The sequence below is a fragment of the Sus scrofa genome, chromosome 17 (genome assembly GCF_000003025.6).
Source record: "Sus scrofa isolate TJ Tabasco breed Duroc chromosome 17, Sscrofa11.1, whole genome shotgun sequence".
Classification (NCBI taxonomy): Eukaryota; Metazoa; Chordata; class Mammalia; order Artiodactyla; family Suidae; genus Sus; species Sus scrofa.
The window spans coordinates 49,521,772-49,546,399 of record NC_010459.5 but is presented as its reverse complement, the minus strand read 5'-3'; the positions used below and the strand labels follow the sequence as shown (position 1 = coordinate 49,546,399).

The 24,628-nt window shown below is 40.7% G+C and overlaps 1 protein-coding gene across 1 annotated transcript in view; it reads right to left on the bottom strand.

Annotated features, from left to right (window-relative positions):
* The window catches only part of NCOA3 (nuclear receptor coactivator 3), a 132,197-nt gene extending 114,072 nt beyond the window's left edge, over positions 1–18,125 (bottom strand). The window contains 1 exon segment of the mRNA NM_001114276.1: positions 18,095–18,125. The gene's annotated coding sequence lies outside the window, so the exon portion shown is untranslated.

The following is a 24,628-nucleotide window of genomic DNA, read 5'->3' as shown; positions in this document are numbered from 1 at the left end:
AATTTATGCACTGCTCACTAAAAGCTGGCCAGGTGCCATTTTATCATTGATAGAGTAGCTTCAAATTCCACTCAGAGTGCAACTGCAGTTGCACTGAATCCAGCAGTACAAGCATGCCTGCATGTTATTATGGGAAATAGTGGAAAATTTCACAGGCTGACATCCAGAACGTCTGCGGTTCTTTTTCATATTTCTTTCTTCCTGCAAAGCAGTTATTAGACTAGTAGATGGTTTTTTTTAAGCTGGAAATTTCCACTGGTTTTTTAGTCTTCTTAAATGTAAATTGAAAAAGATTCCAAAATCCCAGCATGAGAGAATAAATCAAACAGAAAAGAATTAAAATATATATCTTCAATACAGGGTGAGGGGACTGGTAAGTAAATCAAGATGTCACTCCATTTGAGTAAGAAAAAAAGTGTCCAGGAAGATACTTAGGTAATGCAAGGTTAAAATAATTTAATATCAATACTAAATGTGACAAATAGCACATTCTGAAGCTGATATTTTCTCATTTGCTTAGAGTGGAGGCATTCAAAAGCTAACACGATCAGTAGAACAGTTAAGCACAGAAACCATGAAAAGTAAAGGTAGTGTAATATACCTTGGTGAGAAAAGCATACAATCCATACTAACCAAAGTGAGCCATGAAGATTGGGTTTTTCAGTGACTTGGTCAAAGAGAAAACAATGACAAGTAAATTCACTCACAGGTAAGAGTCAGAGTTTTCACTCCTCATTAGGATTTAGCATTTCCTCATCAGGATTATACCAGATCAAAATATTTGATGTTTCCATCTTAATTTGTAATAATAAATGAGAAAAGAGACATTGTTTTAATGAGAAAGGACTTATTTTATTTTTATTAAAGATTTTAAAAAGAAAGATCAAGGAGTTCCCACTGTGGTGCAATGGAATTGGCGGAATTGGCGGCCTGGGATGCAGGCTCCATCCCCTGGCTGGCCGGCACAGTGGGTTGCTGCAGCTGCAGCCTAGGTAGCAACTGCAGCTCAGATCTGATCCCTGGCCTGGGAACTCCATATCCCAGGGGACGGCCAAAAAGAAAAAATGAAGGAAAAGAAAAAAAGGAGTTCCCGTCGTGGCGCAGTGGTTAGCTAATCTGACTAGGAACCATGAGGTTGCAGGTTCAATCTCTGGCCTTGCTCAGTGGGTTAAGGATCCGGCGTTGCCGTGAGCTGTGGTGTAGGTCACAGACACGGCTCGGATCCCAAGTTGCTGTGGCTGTGGCGTAGGCCGGCGGCTACAGCTGTGATTGGACCCCTAGCCTGGGAACCTCCACATGCCGAGGGAGCAGCCCTAGAAAAGGCAAAAAAAAAAAAAGAGAGAGAAAAGAAAAAGAGATCAAGTTCCAGACTATCTAAAAATGAAAAATGACTGATAATAGTAAATAAGGTATAAAGTAATTTACTACATGGAAGAACTGATAAGGGGGGGTTCCTATGCTGGCTCAGCAGTATGAGCCCAACTAGTATCCATGAGAATGCAGGTTCGATCCCTGGCCTTGCTCAGTGGGTTAAAGATCTGGCATTGCTGTGAGTTACAGTGCAGTGGCAGACATGGCTCAGATCCTGCATTGCTGTGACTGCAGCTCCAATTGGACACCTAGACTGGGAACCTCCATAGGCCATGAATGGGGCCCTATGAAGCAAAAAAAAAAAAAAAAAAAAAAAAAAATTAAAAAAAGAACTGATATGGGAGCTCCCTTGTGGCTCAACAGGTTAAGGATCCTGCTGTGGCTCTGGTTACAACTGTGGTGCAGGTTTGATCCCCAGGCCAGGAACTTCTACATGCCATGAGCACAGCCAAAATTTAAAAAGCTATATTAAAAAAAAAAAAAACTTTACTATATGCAGATGACATGATACTACATACAGAAAACCCCTAGGACCCCACACAGAAATTACCAGAATAATTAAATTCTGCAAAGTAGGAGGATACAAAATTAACATTCAGATTAACATTCTGAAATTGGCTGCATTTCTGCACACTAACAATGAAATATTAGAAAAAGAATATTAAAAAAAAAAACTATAGGGAGTCCCTGTTGTGGCTCACTGGTAACAAACACAACTAGTATTCATGAGGACACAGGTTTGATCCCTGGTGCAGCTCAGTGGGTTGGGGATCCAACATTGCAGTGAGCTATGATGTAGGTTGCAGACACAGCTCACATCTGGCACTGCTGTGGCTGTGGCTGGAAGCTGCAGCTCCAATCTGATCCCTAGCCTGGGAACTTCCATATGCCAGAGGTGCAGCCCTTTAAAAAAAAAAAAAAACTACACCTTTTAAAATCACACCAGGAGTTCCTTGTGGCTTAGCAGATTAAAAACCCAACATAGTGTCATGAGGATGCAAGTTTGATCACTGCCCTTGCTCAGTGGGTTGAGAATCCAGCATTGCCGCAAGCTATGGTATAGGTCACAGATGTGGCTCAGATCCAGTGTTGCCATGGCTGTGGCACAGGCTTGCAGCAGCCCCAATTTAACCCTTAGCCCGGAACTTTAATGTGCCACAGGGGTGGCTATAAAAAGAAAAAATAAAACTGCACCAAAAAAAGTTAGGTCCCTAGGAATAAACCTGACCAAGGAGATGAAAGACTTTATGCTGAGAACTATAAAACATTAAATCAAGGAAATTAAAGAGGATTCAAAGAAATAAAAAGATATCCCATGTTCCTGGATTGGAAGAATTAATATTGCTAAAATGGCCATACTACCCAAAGCAGTCTACAGATTTAATGTGATCCCTAGTGAATTACCCATGATATTTTTCACAGAACTAGAACAAAAAATGCAAAAATTTATATGGAACCATAACAGACCCAGAATTGCCAAAGCAATTCAGAAGGGAAAAAAAAAAAGTAGGAGGCCTAATTCGCCCAAAGTTCAGGCAATATTACAAAGCTACAGTAATCAAGAGAGAGTGGTACTGGTACAAAAACAGACATACAGATTAATGGAACAGAACCGAAAGCCCAGAAATAAACCCAAATACCTATGCTCAAGAAATTTTCAGCTAAGGAGGCAAGACTATAAAATGGGAAAAAGTCTCTTCAGCAAGTGGTGCTGGGAAAACTGGACAGCTGCATGTAAATCAATGAAACTAGAACACACCCTCACATCATGCACAAAAATAAACTCAAAATGGCTTAAAGACTTAAGCACAAGATATGACACCGTAAAACTCCTAGGAGAGAACACAGGCAAAACATTCTCTGACAGACTGTACAAATGTTTTCTTAGGTCAGTCTCCCAAGGCAATAGAAATAAAAACAAAAATAAATAAATGGGACCTTATCAAACTTACAAGCTTTTTTGCACAGCCAAGGAAACCATAAACAAAACGAAAGACAACCTACGGACTGGGAGAAAATAGTTGCAAACAATGCAACTGACAAGGGCTTAATCTCCAAAATATACAAGCAACTAACACAACTCAACAACAAAAAAACAAACATCATCAAAAAATGGGCAGAAAGGAGTTTTCTGCTATGGCACAACAAGATTGGTGGCATCTCTGCAGTGCCAGGATGCAGGTTTAATCCCCGGCCCTGCACAGTGGGTTAAAGGGCATGGTGTTGCCAAAGCTGGGGAGCAGGTTGCTACTGTGGCTCAGATCTGATCCCTGGCCTGGGAACTCCGTATGCCATGGAACAGTCAAAAAAGGGGGGGGGGGGGAGAACTAGACATTTCTCTGAAGAAGAAATGCAAATCAAAATTACAATGAGGTACCTACCACCCTCATATTGGTCAGAATGGCCATCATTAATAAATCTACAAATAACAAATCCTGGAGAGGGTGTGAAGAAAAGGGAACCCTCCTACACTGTTGTTGGAAATGTAAATTGGTACAACCACTACGGAAAACAGTACAGAGGTTCCTCAGAAAACTAAATATAGAACTACCATGTGATCCGCAATCACACTCCTGGGCATACACCTGGACAAAAACTATATTCAAAAAGATACATGCACTCATATATTCACAGCAGCACTATTTGCAAAAGCCAAATAGCCATGAAAACAATCTAAATGTCCATGACATATGACTGGATTAAAAAGATGTGGTACATATACACAATGGAATGCTACTTGGCCATAAAAAAGAAATAATGCCATTTGTAGCAACATGGATCCAACTATGGATTATCACACCAAGGGAAATAAGTCAGAAAGTGAAAGACAAATACTATATGATTATCATTTACATGTGGGAACCTAAAATATGGCACATAGGGAGTTCCCATTGTGGCTCAGCAGGTTAGGAGCCCAACTAGTATCCATGAGGATGCAGGTTCAATCCCTCGCCCCGCAGAGTGGGTTAAAGGATTTGGTGGTGTTGTGAGCTGTAGCGTCAAGGTTGCAGACCCTGCTTGGATCTAGCTATGGCTGTGGTATATACTGGCAGCTGCAGCTCCAATTCAACCCCAAGCCTGAGAATTTCCATATGTCACAGGAGCCACCAAAAATGAAAGGTAAAATATGGCACAAAAGAACCTATCTACAGAACAGAAACGAACTAAGAGACATGGAGAACAGCCTTGTAGTTGCCAAGGGGGAGGGGAAGGGAGTGGGATGGACTGGGAGTTTGAAGTTAATAGATGCAAATTATTACATTTAGAATGGATAAGCAATGAAGTCCTACTGTATAGCACAGGGAACTATAACCGGTCTCTTGGGATAGACTATGATGGAAGATACTGTAAATACAGGGAATGTATATATACGTATGACTGGGTCACGTTACTGCATAGCAGAAATTGGCACACCATTGTAAATCAAATATACTTTAATCAAAAATTTAAAAATTAAAAAAAAGAACTGATATGGTCCAGGTTAACAATTTTAGTTTCTTTGCATTTATGTGAATTACAGAGTGGGATCTATCATACATGTTCGTATAACTGTTACTCACACTTTAAAACACCTGTTATTCACCAAAACACACATATGACCAAAAACTTGGGCATTAATACAAAGACACAGTTGATAAGTAGTAAAGATCTATACCATGAAACACTGGGAGAAGGTATTTGCAGAACTTATCTGATAAAAAGATATATATCCAGACTATGCATTAAAAAACATGCAACAAACCAATCTTAAAACTCAGTAACAAAAGGATGTGGGAGGGAAAGGGAACTATACTGATATAAAGCAGATCAATCAACTATAACTGAAATTTAATGGTGAAAGATTGAGTGCTTAGCCCCCAAAACTGGTAACAAGATAAAGATATCTATCTCTCCAAATTGGTCAAATGATTCAAAGCAATCACAACCAAAATTCCTACATTGTGTTGGAAGCACAAAAATCCCTACACGGTACTGGGAACACTAGTCATTACAATAAAGCAAAAAAAGATGGAGGGGGAGGAGGAGAGGAAGAAGGGGAAGGAGAAGAAGAAAAGGCATACTGATTGGAAAGGAAGAAAAGGAAGAAATAAAACTTTATTCACAAACAATAATATGATCACCTATGTATACAATCCTAAGCAAACTACAAAAACAAATCAGTCTGGTTAGGTTACAAGATACAGGGTGAATAAACAAAACAAAAATTGTACACAAAAATTATTGAAAATTGAAAATTTAAAAATATTACTTATAATAACATTAAAAAATATAAAATTCAGTGATAAATGTGACAAAAGCTTTTTTTTCCCCTGCACCTGAGGCATGTGGAAGTTCCTGGGGCTGGGCCTAAACAAAAAAAAGGAGGGGGAGGAGAAGAGGGAAGAGGGGGGAGGGGGAGCCACACCAGCCACCACAGCTGGCAACACTGGATCCTTAACCTGCTGAGCCACACAGGAACTCCAACAAAACCTTTTATAAGATCTATACACTGAAAACTGCAAAACACTGATAAGAGAAATTAAATAAATGGAGAGATATATAACATATTCATAGAACAGATAATATTTTTAGCAAATCAAATCTTCTCAAATTGATCGATTCCATGCAATCACAATCAAAATCACAACAGACATTTTATAGAAATCAACAAGATTAAAATCATTATAACAATTATATGGAAAGGCAGAGGAGCTAGAATAGCCAAAACAATTTGGGGGGGAGGGAAACAAAGTTGGAGGACTTCCCCTATAAGATTTCAAGGTTAGGGTAGAGACAAATTGATATATATCAATAGAAAAGAAGAGACTCCAAAATCTGGCCTACATATTTGACTACTTGATTTTCAACAAAGGTCCTAAGTCAGTTCAATGGGGAATGTATAATCTTTTCATCTAATGGTGCTGGAAAAATTCAATACCATATACCAAAATATGAACCTCAAACTTTAATTAACTCAAATAGGTCACAGACCTAAATTTAACAGCTAAAGCTATAAAACTTCTAGAAAAAAAAATATTAAGAGAAAACTCTTTGGCAAGGCTTTCTTAAACACAAAAATTAAAAAACTAAATTCTGGAGTTCCTGTTGTAGCTCAGTGGTTAATGAATCTGACTAGGAATCATGAGGTTGTGGGTTCGATCCCTGGCCTCGCTCAGAGGGTTAAGGATCCAGCGTTGCCCTGAACTGTGATGTAGGTTGAAGATGCAGCTCGGATCCCAAGTTGCTGTGGCTGTGGCGTAGGCCGGCAACTGAAGCTCCAATTCGACCCCTAGCCCGGGAACCTCCATATGCTGCAGGTGTGGCCCTAGAAAAGACAAAAAATAATAATAATTAATAAATAAATAAATTCCATTAACATTAAAAACCTTTGCTCTTCCAAAAAGTTTTGAAAATGAAAAAGCAGACCACAAACTCAAAGCAAATATTTCTAGGATTAACATATACATGCCACTATATATAAAACAGACAACCAACAAGGACCTACTGTATAGCACAGGAGATTATACTCAGTATTTTGTAATAACCTAAAAGGGAAAAGAATCTGAAAAAATAGATAAATATGTGTATATAACTGAATCACTTTACTGTACCTCTGAAACTAATATATTACAAATGAACTATACTTCAATTAAAAATCAATAGGAGGTCCCACTATAGCACAGTGGGTTAAGAATCCAACTGCAGCAGCTCAGGTCACTGCAGAGGCACAGGTTCCATCCCCAGCCAGGGTAGTAGGTTAAAGGACAGGGCAATGCCAAAGCTGTGGCACAGGTCGAAGCTGTGGCTCATATTCAACTCCTGGCCCGAACTTCCGTATGTTGGGGTGCAGCCGTAAAAATAAATAAGTAATCCTAAAAAAGGGCAACTATTTCTAAAACACATGTCCAAAAAAGGCTTTATATATAGAATACACCCAAGTTGTCTTATATCTCAGTAAAATAAACCCAACTTTTTTTTCTTTCTTTTCAGGGCCCCACCTGTGGCATGTGGAATTTCCCAGGCTAGGGGTCCAATCACAGCTACAACTGAGGCCTTCACCACAGCCACAGCAATGCCAAATCCAAACCACATCTGTGACATATGCCGCAGCTTGCAGCAATGCTGGACCCTTAACCCACTGAGTGAGGCCAAGGATCAAACCCCCATCCTCGTGGATACTAGTCAGATTTCTAACCCACTGAGCCACAGCAGGAACTCCAATAAACCCAACTTTTAAATGAGCAAAAGATATGAACAGACCAAAAAGATGTACCAATGGCAAGTACCAAGTAAGCACATGAAAATATATTCAACATCTTAGGCATTAGGAAAACTCAAAGCCACAATGGATACCACTGTATACCCATTAAAATGGCTAACATTGAAAAAATCAACCACACCAAGTGCTGGTGAGGACGTGAAACCAGAACTGCTGGGAGAAATATATAACAGTATAACTGTGTTGAGAAACAGGTGGCAGTTTCTTAAAATGTTTAAATGTTAAACATACATTTAGCATATTAACCCAGCCATTTCACTCCTGGCTATTTACTCAAAAGAAATAAAAGCATTTGTTCACACAAAGCATTTTAATACAAATGTCATAAAAACTCCATTTTTAATTACCAAAACAGAGAGTTCCGGCTGTGGCACAGTGGGTTAAGAATCCGACTACTGCAGCAGTTCAGGTCACTGCCAAGGCACAGCTTTGATCCCCAGCCCAAGGCAGTGAGTTAAAGGATTCAAGATTGCCACAGCTGTGGCTGGGATTCAACCCCTGGCCTGGAAACGTCTATATGCCACAGGTGCAGCCATTTAAAAAAAAACCTAGACACAACCCAAATGTTCATTAACAGGTGAATGAACTGGAATATAGCTATACAATGCAATCACACCACACAATAAAAAGAAATAAAACCATTAATACATGCAAGATGAATAAATCTCAAAATAACTAAGTGAAAGCCAGCCCCCCTCAAAAAACATGCATGCTGTATGTAAAATTCCATTTATTTATAAGAAGTTCTCAAAAATACAAGTTAATCTTTAGTTATACAAGGCAGATCTGTAACTACCTGAAGATGGGAGAGGGAGGAATTACAAACAGATACAGGAGGAATCAGATTTTTTTTTTTTTTTTTTTTGCTTTTTAGGGCTGCACCCACGGCATATAGAGTTTCCCAGGCTAAGTGTCTAATCAGAGCTACAGCTGCCGGCCTACACCATAGAGCAACTCGGAATCCAAGCAGCATCTGCAACCTACACCACAGCTCACGGCAATGCTGGATCCTTAACCCACTGAGTGAGGCCAGGGATCAAACCTGAAACCTCATGGTTCCTAGTCGGATTCCGTTTCTGTTGCGCCATGATGGGAACTCCAGGAATTAGATTTTTGATTTTGGAGGTAACAGATATTCCCATTCCTGTAATTATGATGGATTCATGGGTGGCAATACATCAAAATTCAAACTGCAGAGTTTCCATCATGGCTCAGCAGAAATGAATCTGACTGGTAACCATGAAGAAGATGCAGGTTCGATTCCTGGCCTTACTCAGTGAGTTAAGGATCCAGTGTTGCTGTGAGCTGTGGTGTAGGTCGCCTTCATCTTTTATATCTACGCATATGAATCAGAACACTGGGAAATAATTAAATATTAAAAGGGAGAGAAACAAACAAAAGATACTAAAGAAACATCCATAATCATATGCACAGACTATCCTCTAACAGTAGGAGCCTTGCGGGGCAGAGGGTAGCTATAATAACCAAAGATCTAGAGCACATGGAGTCTTTTACTTTTTCACATATACTTTTCTAAATGAATTTTTTAAAACATTGTAATTTTACTGTAAGTAAGCACTAGACAATAAAAGATGTGGGCAAGAAAAGATTAGAAGCAGTAATTAGTTCCCTTTAGATCTACTCCATCTCCTCTATGAAGTTTCCCTAACAATTCCAGTTGAAAATGACTTTTTCTTCCTGTGAACTTCTAAAACACTTATTTACGTTGCTGCAACTACACTTCTTCAATTATAGTCATTTCTCAACTAGATCATAAACCCCTAGATCACAAAAGGATTTCAATGCCAACAACACTTAGCACAATTCTTCGAAGAACAGTGGTACTGAAAAAAACATTTAAGCAACTTACATAAGGACTGGCCAGTCCTAGGGCAACTAGTAAATAAGAATACAGTGTTCTGAGACCCAGACATGATTTATCTGAGGGAGACCTAGGTCCTAAGCACATCCTTAGGACTTTTAATTTTATCACAATTTCCAGGTAGAAAAATTGACCTGAGAGTTCAGCTCTAGAAACTTACACAAACACCAAGTATCTGGGGGGACCTAAAGTTAATACAATTGAAAAGATTTTAAAAGCTATAAAAGGAATCAATGAATGCACAATTTGACTGAATTCATCCTATCAAGCAATAAATATTGATTCCTATTCATGGAAGGAGATAATTAACCTCCATATCAGGAAATAAGAATTCTATTTTCAGTTGTGGCAGTCTGAGAAATTTACTTAAATGAGACAGGATCTGAGCAGGACCTTATAACTAAACTAGATACACATATCAAGGGAGAAGAGCAGGAAAAATTATCATAACTGATACATGGGGCAATAAATGTGGGGAAGGAGGGAGGGAACAGAGGAGGAGCAAGGAAAGGAAGAAAGAAACAAGTTCCCGTTGTGCCTCAGCGGGTTAAGAACCGAACATTGTCTCTGTGAGGAAGCAGGTCAATCCCTGGCCTCACTCAGGGGTTAAGGATCCAGCATTGCCACAGATGTGGCTTATATCCAGTGATGCTATGGTGTAGGCCAGCAGCTGCAGCTCCAATTCAACTCCTAGCCTGGGAACTCCATTTACAGGTGGGGCTGTAAAGAGAAAAAAAGACTGATGAGAACTGAATACTAGGTTAAGGAATTTGGATTGTATTCTGCAGATTTTTAACCAAAAAATGTGATCAAAATCTTTAATAATTTAAACTGGCAGAAGAATACAGAGGACTAAGAGTAGAGACTAATTGGAAAGCTATTACAGTAATCTAGAAATTTTTTTATTTAATGATTTTTATTTTTTTCCATTATAGCTGGTTTACAGTGTTCTGTCCATTTTCTACTGTAGCAAGGTGACCCAGTCACACATACACATATATACATTCCTTTTTCTCACATTATCATGCTCCATCATAAGTGACTAGATATAGTTCCCAGTGCTACACAGCAGGATCTCATTGCTTACCCATTCCAAAGGCAGTAATTTAGGTTGGACTAGTTTTAGAAATTGAAATGAAAATATATTTAAGGAGGGGGTGGGGGGATGTGCTTGGGCTGTGGGATGAAAATCCTGTGAAATCAGATTGTTATGATCATTCTACAACTACAGGAAAAAAAAAATATGTTGTCTTTCACAAAGAACTGGTAAATCTAATTGTTTGCAAAAAAAAAAAAGAAAATATATTTAAGGAAAAAAATATCAATAGCACTCTGCAAAAACAAAACCATTTATTCAATACCATAACTCATTTCACATCCACTGAATATTCAAATAATCAAGTTTTGAAATGTCTTACCTTGCACCCTTGCTAATGTTTTCCCAACAAGAACTGTGTTCTTGCCATAGTAAAACCATAGTCATTCTTCAAAGTCCTGCATCCTGACCACCTGGTCAGAGGTAGTCCCCTTCCTCTGAACTTCTCCAAGATCTTTATAGACAAAACAGATTACCTTGTACTGAGTGATTTCAAGTACCTGATTGATTGTGTGCACTTGGAGGTCAAAACCTTTTTAACTCTCAGAGTGCCTTAAATAGTACAAGCTTAATAAACACTGATTAAGTATGTGTGTTTATGGGGGAGTAGGCAGCAGCCAAGCAGTAGCCAATTAAAAATGATTGAAGCAGAAGGCCTCCTAGCTAAGAGAATGATGGTATGAAAAGTCAGTTTAAAGTCACATGTGGGAGCTATTTTGCACTGTTTTTTAAAAAGGGAGATGGAAGGTTACTGGGCAAGTTCATGATTTCAGGCTCATCTAATTTGGGGACTCATTCACCTAAGGTCTTTACCATCTTTTTTTTTATTTTCATTTTTTCCGTTAGAATTGAGTAGTATTTTAGATATAGTTATGCACTTTAAAAGCAGCGTTCTGAATTAATGTTACTGATTCCCAATGAATTATTTTTAAAATTTAATATAGTAATAGTCGTGTCTTATTATAAGACAAGATACCACTGACCCTCCAATGGATGCAACATGTATGTGGAGTGATTTTGCTCACTGGTAAAGTTAAGATGAAGCCAAATACTTGCTCTGACGTCAAGGGAGCCAACTCTCTCGGATGGAATGAAAGTACTGTCATAAACAACCACCAACAGGCAGGTAAAATAGGACAGAGATGAGCCTGGATGGATTATAGAATATGTAGACTAAAGACACAATATGGTTAAGAGAAAATTGGGGATCTTTAAAACATTTTTAAATAAAATTGCCAAATTTCCATCTAGAAACAAAATCAAGCTGATATAGTTATTCTACAGAGTGACTTAGATTCAATAATCCGTTCAATGATGACAGCTTTACAGAGAGTAAAGAAAATATGACTTCATTTTCTGACACCAGAAAGAAGAGGTTGAAAATCCGCCCCCCCCCCCAACACACAAATTTTGCCGCTTGCAGCATATAAAAACTACAGTGAAGTCAGGGTCTCAAAGTCGTCCTGTCACCAAACTCATGAGTCAGCAAAGAAACCTGCATTTTCACTTCTTTATCTGGCATAAAGTGCTCAATCTATTTGACACTTAAAAAAAAAAAAAATTAAGGCCATTCTACATTATCTATAATGATGCCTTAGGTTTATAGGATTTTCTAAGGCAAGGAATCTTGGAAGATCACATACTCCACCCCTTTGTTTTATAAATTTAAATCTCAGAGTACAAACTTGCAAATGATTCTCAACTCTTCACTGGTACTATTCTTTTCAAAATAACTAACAAATGATATTGCTCAGGTAACCAAGAGGGAAACTATTTAAAGGTTTTCACATGTAGGTTTCTTTTTTCATTAAAGTTGTTTTAAAATTGCACATATGATCACACTGCTCTTTCCACTAATAATTAACTCTCATTTATAAAAACATCAGTTTTGGACATTTAGATTTTGATAAACAAACATCTCCTCCCAAAGTAAAATACTCTGGTTTTAGATTTCACTTAAACAGAAGAGCAAAGGGTATTTACTCTAAAAGTCTCCCCCTCCCCTTTTCTTGTGTGTTAAAAACCCTTTCTTCCCTTCCCCAAGCTTTCTCCTCTTTTGTACTCAAGTTCTCAAATGCACAAGATGGAGGAACAATACCACAATACAACTGCAGGCTTCCTGCCTACTAGTCAGTCATTATTCTTCAGACTTGAGAACTTTCAAAACACTGCTTGGGTTGCTTTGAAATTCCCTCTTTCAGACTTTCCCTCCTTCATGGAACATCTATTTAAAAGAATGACTTCAAAAATGTCTTGCTGCATCCAATCAAAATTGTCTAAGCCAACTAAAAATGTTAGCCTTAGACATGAAGATAGGATGTAAATACCTAAAATTTGACAAACACCAATATAAGAAAAAAATGTGTATTTCTGGCCAAGCATAAGAATAGTATTTTCTCATATATATATATAAAACACTGTTTCTGAAAAATTCTGTATTTATATGGAAGTATCTTAAAGATTACAATATTACTGTCACTTTCTTTTTAACAGTAACAGAGATCTAAAGGTCTTAAACTACCTTAAGCTGAATAGAGAAGGGCTACCTTAATTTTTACTGACAAAAGTTCATCCTATAATGAAGTACATTCATTTATTTTAAAAAGTTGTCAAGGACAGAAAAAAATTACCAGCAGCGGTCACCTGGAAACCTGGGGAATTTCCCATTTCCTGACCACACTCTGATGGTGGCAGTAGTACTTACTAATAAACTTATCTGGTTGTTGAGATAAACTAATGGAGCTACTCTAGACAGAGACATGGGGGGAGGATGGGGGATAAATTATCTGCTCAGCTCACCATGGGTTCTTTCCTTTTTAAAGGCAAAAAGCATTAAACGCGAAGGTGAAACACATTTGCTCATGAGTAACAACTTGTCAGATTGTTAAATAAATAAAATTTTTTCCAACATCTCTAATAGAAACAAAAAGACCAATTTATTTCAAACAATATTCAATAAAGCTCAATCCCAGTACAACAAAATAATTTAACTAGTCCCCTGGAGTTTGTTATAATGGGATTTAACCTGTACACTCAACATTCAATTAACCATGAGGCTTATCCTAATTGAGGATTATGCTGACTTCTGCAGTCCTTTCCATCTATCCATCTACCACTCCGACTCAGCTGCCAGCTACCAAAAGCAAAGCCCCAGGGAGCAGTAGATTATCCACCACTATTGACACCCAGGCCAGTATTCTCTCTTCATCATTAAATGGATGATTAAGAGTTAAATTTAGTAATCTAGTCAGCCTACTTTCCAAAAAGTGAAGTTTCAGAACCCTCACCTGTAGTCTTTAACAAAAAAAATTAGAATTTTCAGAATACCTTCATAGGTGAACAGCAAAGTCACACTCTTTCCAAGACCCTATCAATAAAAATTAATAAAAAAAGAAAAAATAGGACACAGATGTTCCTAATGAAAAATAGGAAAAAGGAAAAACAGAAAAGATTAGCCCATTTGCTCTTAGACTATTCTTTGAAATAGGTAAAGCCTCTGTGCCAGTTAGGTCAGGCTTCTTTCCGTTGCCTCTAGACCACAAAGTTTACTACACAGCTAGTTAAATAAACCTTTATTACTGCCGCCCCCCCGCCCCCCCAAACTGACCTAGGCCATAGAACCTACCAAACTGCGTTAATGCTGAAAAGGTTGAGAACCGTCCGTATGTAATGTAAGAAGATTATCCAGTTCATGGATAAATCAGCCTTCTAGACACTATAGGTCTTCCTTTCAACTCCTGCTGTGTATCTTCTGGCCATTTTCCTGTTCATTTAACAACGTGCCACCAGAAGGTAGGAAAGGGAAAGGCGATTAAATTCAAGTCAATTCCATCATTTGTTAGGGGCTGAAAACAAGGTGAGGCTCTATATAAATTGCATCCTTACCCCCAAAATAGTCTTCTCCTAGAAACCTGTCAGAAAACCAATGGGCCAAATTAATTACCTAGCATAGAAACAAAGTAAAGGAATAATCTTCATTATAAGAATGCCCTTCCTCCACCTCAACTGTGAAATGTTCACTTTGCACGCCCCTCCCCCATCCCATAAAGGACTCATAAAATGGAAGAAAATGCCCACATTTTACTGCAGCCGTCAATCTCTATTTTCTCTGAGAATCCAAACTAACATAAACGCACCTATTTCTTTAACGTGGTAAATATAAGGAAAAAAGACAAAGTTAACATAAATATCCAATACTTATTTTCTGCTCCCATAGCTTTAACCACTCAATAATGCAAAAAAAGGAGTATTCTACACCCCAGAGTGCAGTAAATTCAAACCCAAATGGGACAGGTACTCCCTAGTTTAGCCTGTGAAAAACTGCAGTACTTCTTCAATCTTTATCAACGACTCCTTTTCCTAGGTAGCATCTAAAGAGTAACAACTGTGTTAAATTGTGGTCACGTGGCCATAGAGACATTCTCTGGAGACTATATATTCATTCTCAACTCTCAACAAATTAAAAGTGTTCAAAAGTAGTCCACATCCTCTGGGCAAGACTTGAAATTATATAGTCTAAAAAAGTGCAAAAGGAAACCCTAAAGCCATTTATTTTGACACCAATTAAGAAGAGGACAATAGTAGTTTAGATTTTTTATCTGCCCTATTGTCCAAACTAAAATATTTATAAATCATTCTTTTAAAGACTTTTCAAACCTTCAAGTTAAAAGGAACTATTCTAGAATTATACTGCTAATGTGCAAAAGACTGAAAAAAAGGACAAAATGAACTTCTTTGCAGAACAGATACTGACTCACAGACATTGAAAAACTTATGGTTTCCAAAGGAGACAGTTCGGGGGGTGAGGGGATGCGCTGGGGTTATAGGATGGAAATCCTATAAAATTGGATGTGATAATCATTGTACAACTATAAATGTAATAAATTCATTAAGAAAAAAAATTTTTAAAGAAAAAACACAAAAAAGAAAAACAAATCTTTTTATCTTTAATATGTCCTTGACATAGTAAAAAAGTTTATTTCACATGACCAATCAAGTAATTATTTCTAGAACTATATTTACATGTCTCCTAGAAAAAGGCCCCAGGGTCTGACAGAACACTCAGTCCTTACTGAATAAATTCTAACTTACTTGCTTGGGGGAGGGGCTTGCAATGTACGAAATAATTTCTATATGGGGAAAATGCACAGTATACTCACTTTCATAATATATTTATTTTTTTAATGATTTTTATTCTTTCCATCCAGAATATATTTAATATAATCCCTAGTCCTCTCATCTTTAATACCAATGATTTTTTTTAATGAACTGTTAATTTAAAGCCAACATTCTAATACCTTTTTTTTTTAAAGCCTATTAGTTACGCTGGGATTGGTAAGCATTTCCAAAGCCTCTGAAGTTAAGGAATATTTTATGATAGAAACATTTCCTCTAACTGCTCTAGAAACATTAGAGCTTCCTACTTGGTCCACAATCTTCACATCCAAAATGTACAGAAGCTGGTATATGCCTTTTTTGGTTGTTTTTTTTTTTAATGCTGAGTGGACAATTCAGTCATTTCTATCAATACATAAAATACCTGTGTAATTTCGGATCACAGACAAGCTAGATTATTGCCCACTTAAATGCAGAACCTGAAGCAACCTCCAGTGACAGAGCTATAGTGTTCAATATCATTTTACATGTTATCAACAGAGGCTTCCTCTTACAAACAATGAACCCTGGTAGGGTTCTTCACCCTAAGGCCCCCACAGATTGTTATTTCTTTAGGGTGTTAGTAGATAAGGCAACATAAGCAGTAAGTTTGTAAGAGCTTTTCTAACAGCCATCAACAATTGCTTAAGGAAAAAAAAAAAAGCAAGCAATGCTTCCACCACATTTTCCCTTTTTTCTGTTCATTTTATTTTCCTGCTTTTGGTATCCAAGAGGGGTGTGTTTCAAATGAAAATTCTTAAAATAATTATTCCCCAAACCAAGAACACTCCAGAAACCAGTAACAGTCACTGCCTCCTAGGAACGGGAATTAGAGGGTTTAGAGTAGGAGAGAGGCTATTTTTCAATGTTTTGGTACCTTCCCAGTTGTACACAGACCAGTTCCATTGGGTATAACCTATTCGAAATAAACAAGCAATAATTTAATTTTTTTAAGAAAGACCATTTCACAAAACTTACAGATTTCCATTTAACATTTTGGTTTATGCAGCATTCACAAGACCTACGTGTAGTTGGGGTTTTTTTGTTTGTTTCCATCATCCTCTAAACAACCTGCTGCAACAAACACTGAAGCTTCCCTGCAGCCAGGAACCGGTTAAGAGGATCCGAGACCAGGCGTCTGAATCAAGGAGATGCAGCAATTTCACTCACTACTACTACCACTCACTCATCTCATTCAACTCCATTTCAAACCACTGCAGCAAGACAGCTGGTACTGCCTTCCTGTTTCTTTACAGTACAGGCTTAATAACAAAAACAGGTTGGCTTTGAAGCGCTGCTCAAAAACTGCAAGAAGGAAGTCTTTACATTCGGAAGGGGGGGGGGGGTTTCGACTTCAAGAGCATTTCGTATCTTTCGTGTCTTTCCATTTGAGAAGCCCGAACGCCTCCTGTTTAGCGAGATTTCAAGACGATGCTCTCTCCCTCTCCCAACTGCTCTTTCGGTTAACTTTTCCATCCTGAATGTCCTCAAACTGCCTAGGAAGCAACTAAGCCCTCCAACAACTCATGGATTGTTTTTCTCAGGCATGGGCAAGACAGTTTATTTAAACCATCACAAATTGAATCAATGTACGTAAGAAGATTAGAGATGGAGAAGGGAAAAAAAGAGTAATTATAAAGACAGCCAAACCCCAAATTTAATTCACCAACTTCCACTTGCCATTTCCCAGCCTTCACACCAGAGGTAGCAAAACGCTTTTTTACTGAGAAAAACTGCTGAGAACCTACCCGTGCCCAAAATGGAAATCCCGCAGATAATTCGTGTTAAAATATCAAAAGTGCCCAAGTGTAGGAGGAAACACGGCAACAAAATCCAACCCGATTCTGAGTACGACTTGGAGACTGGGCTGGGGGGTCGGGGGGGGGGGCTGTGCGGCTTCCCCCGCCCCCTAGTTCTTCCGAATCAGTGCCCAGATAGCGGGAGGAGGGGGCGTGGGGAGCTTTCAAAAGCAGCCCCGAGCACTGGGGAAGGATAAAACTTTAGGGACAGGAGGAAAAAGTGCACCCCCACGGTGCCCCCAAACTCCTCGGGGTGACCCCTCCGCGCGGGGACCTCCCTGGTACCCCCGAGCTGCTGCAGCCCAGCCTCGACACCCTGCCTCCCGCCGCGGGCTGCCCCTACGCCGCGGGGAAGCGGCGCGGCCCCGACACCCCGAAACTACCTCCGCGCGCCCCCTGCTCGGCGCGCCCCTCAGCGTCTCCGCGGAGCCGGAGCCGCCGGCTCGCCGCAGCCAGAGGGACTCGCCCTCTTCCCTCCGCCTCGCACTCCACCCCCTCGCCGCCGCCACCGCTCTTCCTTTATCTCCACTCACCGCCCGCCGCCATTTTCCTCACAGCTCAGCTTTAAATCGGAAACTCGCCGCTCAGCGCTCAGCCCGCAGCCGCCGCTACCGCCGCCGCCGCCACCGACTCAGCCGCCGCGGCCGCCGCTGTCGCTGTGGAGGGGCTGAAGAGGCAGCGGCTGGAGCCACGGCGCGGGGGCCGCCGGGATATGTAGTCCCGCGGCCACGCCCAGCACTACCGGTCCCAGGGGGCCGTGCGCGGCCTGGGCGCTGGGGGGCCCCGCCCCATCGGGCTTCCGCGGCGCGAGGGCGTGGCCGGGGGGGGGACCTCGGGAAGGTTTTCGCTCACTTACCCCATGGGAGCAGCGGGGAGGTCCCCAGATCTGAAATGCAACCCTAGCCTTTCCATTAATTTTTTCATACTTGCTTTCTTCCAGTAATATCTAACATTATGGAGGGTTTACTGTGTGCCAAGCACTGATCCTGGAAAACATTATCCCTTAGGGACCACTATTAGCCTCATTGTTCAAATGAGCAAACTTGAGGCACAAGGTCAGAAGCCATAGGGCTGTTCATTAGATTCTAAAGTCATCTAAAGATGAAAGGTGGGGAGTTCCCGTCGTGGCGCATTGGTAACGAATCCGACTAGGAACCATGAGGTTGCGGCTTCGGTCCTGCCCTTGCTCAGTGGGTTAACGATCGGCGTTGCTGTGAGCTGTGGTGTAGGCCGCAGACGCGGCTCGGATCCCACGTTGCTGTGGCTCTGGCGTAGGCCGGTGGATTCAACCCCTAGCCTGGGAACCTCCATATGCCGTGGGAGCGGCCCAACCCACGGCCCAAGAAATAGCAAAAAAAAAAGACAAAAAAAAAGACAAAAAAAAGATGAAAGGTTGTTGGACATAGTATATTCACTGTGTATTCTGTCCGGAAGTATCATCTCACGGAGTACTATCACCTATAAAGGACAACAGCTTGCTTTACAGTGCAGTGATCTTAACCAAGTGATCATATCACCAGACACTATCACTTAGCATCACCAATAATGGATCAAAGTGATATTATGTGTCACCTGATATGACCTAATGAGGAAAACATTACGCACCCCCCCGGCCCCCGTAGTATTCTTGCCAAAATACAGGTAAGCTAAACATAACTATGAAAAAAACAATTATGCAAATCCAGAAATCGGGGCACAGTACAAATCCCTTGCCTGAACTCTTGAAAATTGTGAAGCATTAAAAAGGTGAAGTCAAATATAATAGGTGGGCCTTGACTGGATCCAGATTTTTTTGTTTGTTTAATGTAAAAAGGACTTTGGGGAGTTCCTATTGTGACTCAGCAGGTTAAGAACCCAACTAGTATCCATGAGGACACACGTTCGATCCCCGGCCTTGGTCAGTGGGTTAAGAATCCAGCATTGCCATGAGTTGTGGTGTAGGCTGGCAGCTACAGCTCTAATTCGACCCCTAGCCAGGGAACTTCCATATGCTGCAGTTGTGGCCCTAAAAAGACCAAAACAAAACAAAACAAAAAAGGATCTTGAGGGGAAATTTTAATATGGACTACATATTAGGAAATAATATTGAATCAGTATCAAATGTCTTCTTTTTTTCTTTTTAGGGCCACACCTGCGGCATTTGGAAGGTCCATGGCCAGGAGATGAATGGGAGCAGCAACTGCCAGCCTATGCCACAGCAATGCGGGATCCTTTAACCCAATGAGCAAGGCCAAGGATTGAACCCTTATCTTCAGGGATACTGGTAGGGGTCTTGACCCAAAGAGCCACAACAGGAACTCCTCAAATGTCTTGAATGTGACTAAAATAAAATAATTACTTGCTAGCTCCACCACTGCCATTTCCCATCTGGACTACAGCGGTAGCTTCCATTGCTGTTCTTCCTGCTTCCATCCTACTCTTTCCCCTGAAGTCAATGTTGCAGCCACAGGGATCCCGGTAAAAACCAAATCACTTTATGTCTATCTTCCAAACTCTATGCAGTTACCTGCAAAACCCCATAACCTGTCTCTGCCTTCCCCTTCCCTTTCTAAGCTCGTCTACTCACTGTTATGTTCCAGGAACTCTGGACTCCTTGGGGCCCCTGCAACATACCTAGCACACTCTGGCCTAAAAGATCTTGCATTCGCTATTTCATCTGCCTATTTCACTTTTCTTTCCAGAAAATCAAAATCACTCACTCCCTCATCCCCCCTATAGTCATTGTCCAAATGTCACTTCTTCAGTGAGCCCTTCCCTAATTTCTCTATTTTAAATTCCCACCCACTTTAATTCCAGTTTTCCCTACCTTTCTTCCTTGCTTCATTTCTCTTCATAGTACTTTTTTTTTTTTTTGCCACACCAGCAGCATGCAAAAGTTCCTGGGCCAGGGATTAAACCCATGCCCCAGCTGTAACCAGAGCCACAGCAGTGACAGTGCCAGATCCCTAACTCGCTGAGCCATGTGGGAACTCCCATAGTATTGTCTATCATTGGAAATGCCATGTATTTTTGTTTACTTATAGTGTGTATTATCTCCTTTCCTCTCTAGAATGAAAGCTCCGTGAAGGTAGGGTTTTTGGGTCTTTCGTTCTCTATTCTTAGTACCCACAACAGACCTTAGCAATACCATGAGCTCCGGATTTCTCTCACTGTGCAGCAGGTTAAGGGTCCAGCGTTGTCACTGCAGCAGCTTGGGTCCCTGCTGTGAGGTGGGTTAGATCCCTGGTTAGGGAACTTCCACCCCTCATCGAACAACAGATACTAAGTACTAGGTTTCATGTTGAGAATCCAGAGATGAAATACTAAGACCCTGGATGAACTTTCACCTGCACAACTGCAGCTGTTCCCCAGCCGTTCTCCTGGATTCTCCCATTAGTCATCCTATAAGCCACTCCCGACTCAGTGCCAAAGGGATCTTTGGAAAACCATACATTATATGATGTCACTTCCAACATATTCCAATGGCATCCCAAGGCATTTGGGATAAAACCCAGATCCTAATTGATTTGGCCTCGGCTTCCCTCTCTGATCTCAAGTAATACATCTCTTCTCATTTCTTAACCCCACACCAGACACTAACATTCCTGATGTTTCCTGAACATACCAAGCATGCCTCTGTGCCTTTTGCTTGCTATTCCCTTTGCTGTCTGGAATTTTCTTTCTTCCTGGCTTGCCCCCTATTGTCACTTAGATCTCTGCTGAAATGTCTCCTCCTTAGGTAAATCTTCTAAAGCAACACACACACACACACCAGAGTCACATCACCTTGCTTTATTTTCTTCATAATGATTAACAGTATCTGATTTTTTTTTTTTTTTGGTCTTTTTAGGGCTGCACCTGTGGCATATGGAGGTTTCCAGGCTAGGGGTGGAATCAGAGTTGTAGCTGCTGGCCTACACCACACCCACAGCAACGTGGGATCCAAGCCACTCTGCAACATACACCACAGCTCACAGCAACACCGGATCCTTAACCCACTGAGCAAGGCCAGGGATCGAACCTGAGTCCTCATGGTTACTAGTCAGATTCATTTCCACTGAGCCATGACGGGAACTCCCTGAATTTTTTTTTTAATTGTCTCCCTCTCTAGACTATAAGCTCACAGAGAGCAGGGAATTTGTTTAATTCACTGCAGTGTCTCCAGCACCTAGATTACAGTCTGACCTACAGTAGGCACTTAGTAAACATTTACGGAATACAAACTATTGCATTTGGGGGGTGGATAAGCAATAAGATCCTGCTGTGTAGCACAGGGAATTATATCTAGTCACTTGTGATGGAACATGATGGAGGATAACATCAAAATATATATATATATATGTATGTACATACAACTGAGTCACTTTGCTGTAGAGCAGAAATTAACAGAACATTATAAATCAACTATAATAGAAAAAATAAAAATCTTTAAAAAAATTATAGAAAAAAAGAAAAAAGAAGGTAGGGGGAGGAAAAGAAGGGGAATAAAGGAAGGAAAAAAGAAAGAAAGGAACTCAAACATTAATTGCATCAATATTAAGTAATACACATGTTCACAGAAAGTATAACTGACATTAACAATAAAAAGCATGGGAATTCCCATTATAGCCCAGTGGGTTACAAACCTGACTGGTATCCATGAAGATACAGGTTTGATCCCTGGCCCTGCTCAGTGGGTTAAGGATCCAGCGTTTTGGTGAGCTGTGGTGTAGGTCGAGGATGTGACTAGGACCTGGCATTGCTGTGGCTGTGGCGTAGGCCCAATTTAACCTGATTTAACCCCTAGCCTAGGAACTTCCATTTGCCACAGGTGCAACCCTAAAAAGAAAAGGAAAAAAAATTGTGTATATATACATATAAAGCAGAGTTCCCACTGTGGTACAGTGGGTTAAGGATCCAGGGCATATGTCACAGCTGCAGTTTGGATTTATTTCCTGGTCTGGGAAATTCCATATGCCAAGTGTGCAGCCAAAAAAAAAAAATGTATAAGTTGTTTGAAACCCAAAGACAGACTAACTGAAGGGCTGTGGGTGAAGGTTTCCAGCTGGAAGCAGCTTCAATGCTGACTTTGGCAGGGTTTGGGTGGATTCTATACGTGATCCGTACTCACACCTGAGAAACATTACGATAGACCTAATTTACACCAAATGAGTGACACGCTCTAGTAAATAATCTTTGAAGATGGCTGCTATCACTCCCTCCTCCCTATTTGTTCAAGCCACTCCTCTGTTGAGAGGTAAACCTTATTGCCTCTTCCTTGAGGGGGATTTGTCCCATGACTGTTTGATAAATGGAAATGGCAGAAGTTCCAAGGTAAGACTTTCAAGCCCCTGCCTTAAAATGATGGGCAGGTTCCACATCCTTCCTCTTGGAACGCAGCTGTCACACTATGGGAAGCCAGGTCCATGTAGAGGAGGCCACGTGGAGGAAAATGTGCACTCCAGTCAGTCAGCAGCCCGAGCTACCATCCCAGGCAAAAGCCCATGGCAACGGCCAGTCATGTGCGTCAGCCTTCCAGCACATTCCAGACCCCACAGCCTCCATCAACCAGATCTGGAAAAGGAAAACCACCCACTGAGCCCAATCAAACTACAGTATCATGAGAGGTAATAAAATGGTTGTTCTTTAAGCCACTAAAGTTTGCAGTGGTTATGATACAGCAACTAATAAATATTCTACATGTGTGAACTTTTATTGAACTGTGGTGGAGAATTTTCAATAGGCGGGAAAAGGAATCTCAAATCCTGAAATTACCCCAATAAAATTATTTGGCTTAGGGGACACCAAAGCATAAACTCAGTGCAGATGGAATTAGAAAGCCACATAGCTAAAGCCCTCAAAAAATTAAGAGCCTCCCTACAACATTTTTCCCCTTTGGCCGAGCCTGTGGCATGTGGAAGTTCCTGGGCCAGTGATCAAACCCTCAGCACAGCAGTGAGCTGAACAACTGCAGTGACAATGCCAGATCCTTATCCCACTGCACCTCAAGGGAACTCCCTCCCTACAACATTTTTGATTGTACAAAGCCTCTGCTTGCATGTTCCCAGGACAGGTGCCCACTTCCTCAAGGACAGCTATGCCAGTCAGGGCTCTTGGGTTGCAAGCAACAACTGTAGTCTCTGGAATGTAGTAAAATGTTACATAGAACTCAAAGGAAAAACTGAAGAACCAGGCCCAGAAATGTCAAAAACTGGGGGAAACAAAGATCCTGAACGCCTTAGAGGAGTTCTCTTATGGTGCATCGGGTAAGGGATCCAGCATTGCCACTACAGTGGCTCAGGTCATTGCTGTGGCACAGGTTCAGTCCTTGGCCCAGGAACTTCCATATGCCACAGGCACAACCAAAAAAAAAAAAAAAAAAAAAAAGACAACAGTAAATCTACAGAAAATCAATCATTTTATCCCACCCTCTCTTCATCCTGTTTCAGGAATCAGATTCAAAAGAGTAATTTGTAGAGTTTCCGTCATGGCTCAGCAATTAACAAATCTGACTAGCATCCATGAGGACACAGGTTCAATCACTGGCCTTGCTCAGTGGGTTAAGGATCCGGGGTTGCCATGAGCTATGGTGTAGGTCACAGACAAGGCTCGGATCCCGCGTTGCTGTGACTGTGGCGTAGGCTGGCAGGTACATCTCCGATCAGACCCCTAGCCTGGGAAACTCCATATGCCCTGGGTGTGGCCCTTAAAAAAAAAAAAAAAAAAAGCAAAAGAGGAATTGGTTCAATTGGTCTAGCTTGAGTCATGTGTTCTACATGCAAGTAACATACTATCAGGCCAATAATAATGCCAAGTAGCCTGCCTACAACTTATTCTCAAATGACTCAGGTGGGAAACACACACACATGCACATGCAAACACATACCCAGAAAGAAAATGTATGTGAGCTGATGTGACAAAATTTTATCACTTAATAAATCTAGTTTCGGGGTATATAGATGTTTCTTCCATTATTCTTGCAAGCTTTCTGTAGACTCGAAGTTTTCTAAAATAACAAGTTTGGTTGGGGTGGGGATGGTAGGGGGTGGGGGTGGAGGACTTACGGCAGATAAGAGATAGTACTGGCCAGCACTCAGAGAAAGCCTATA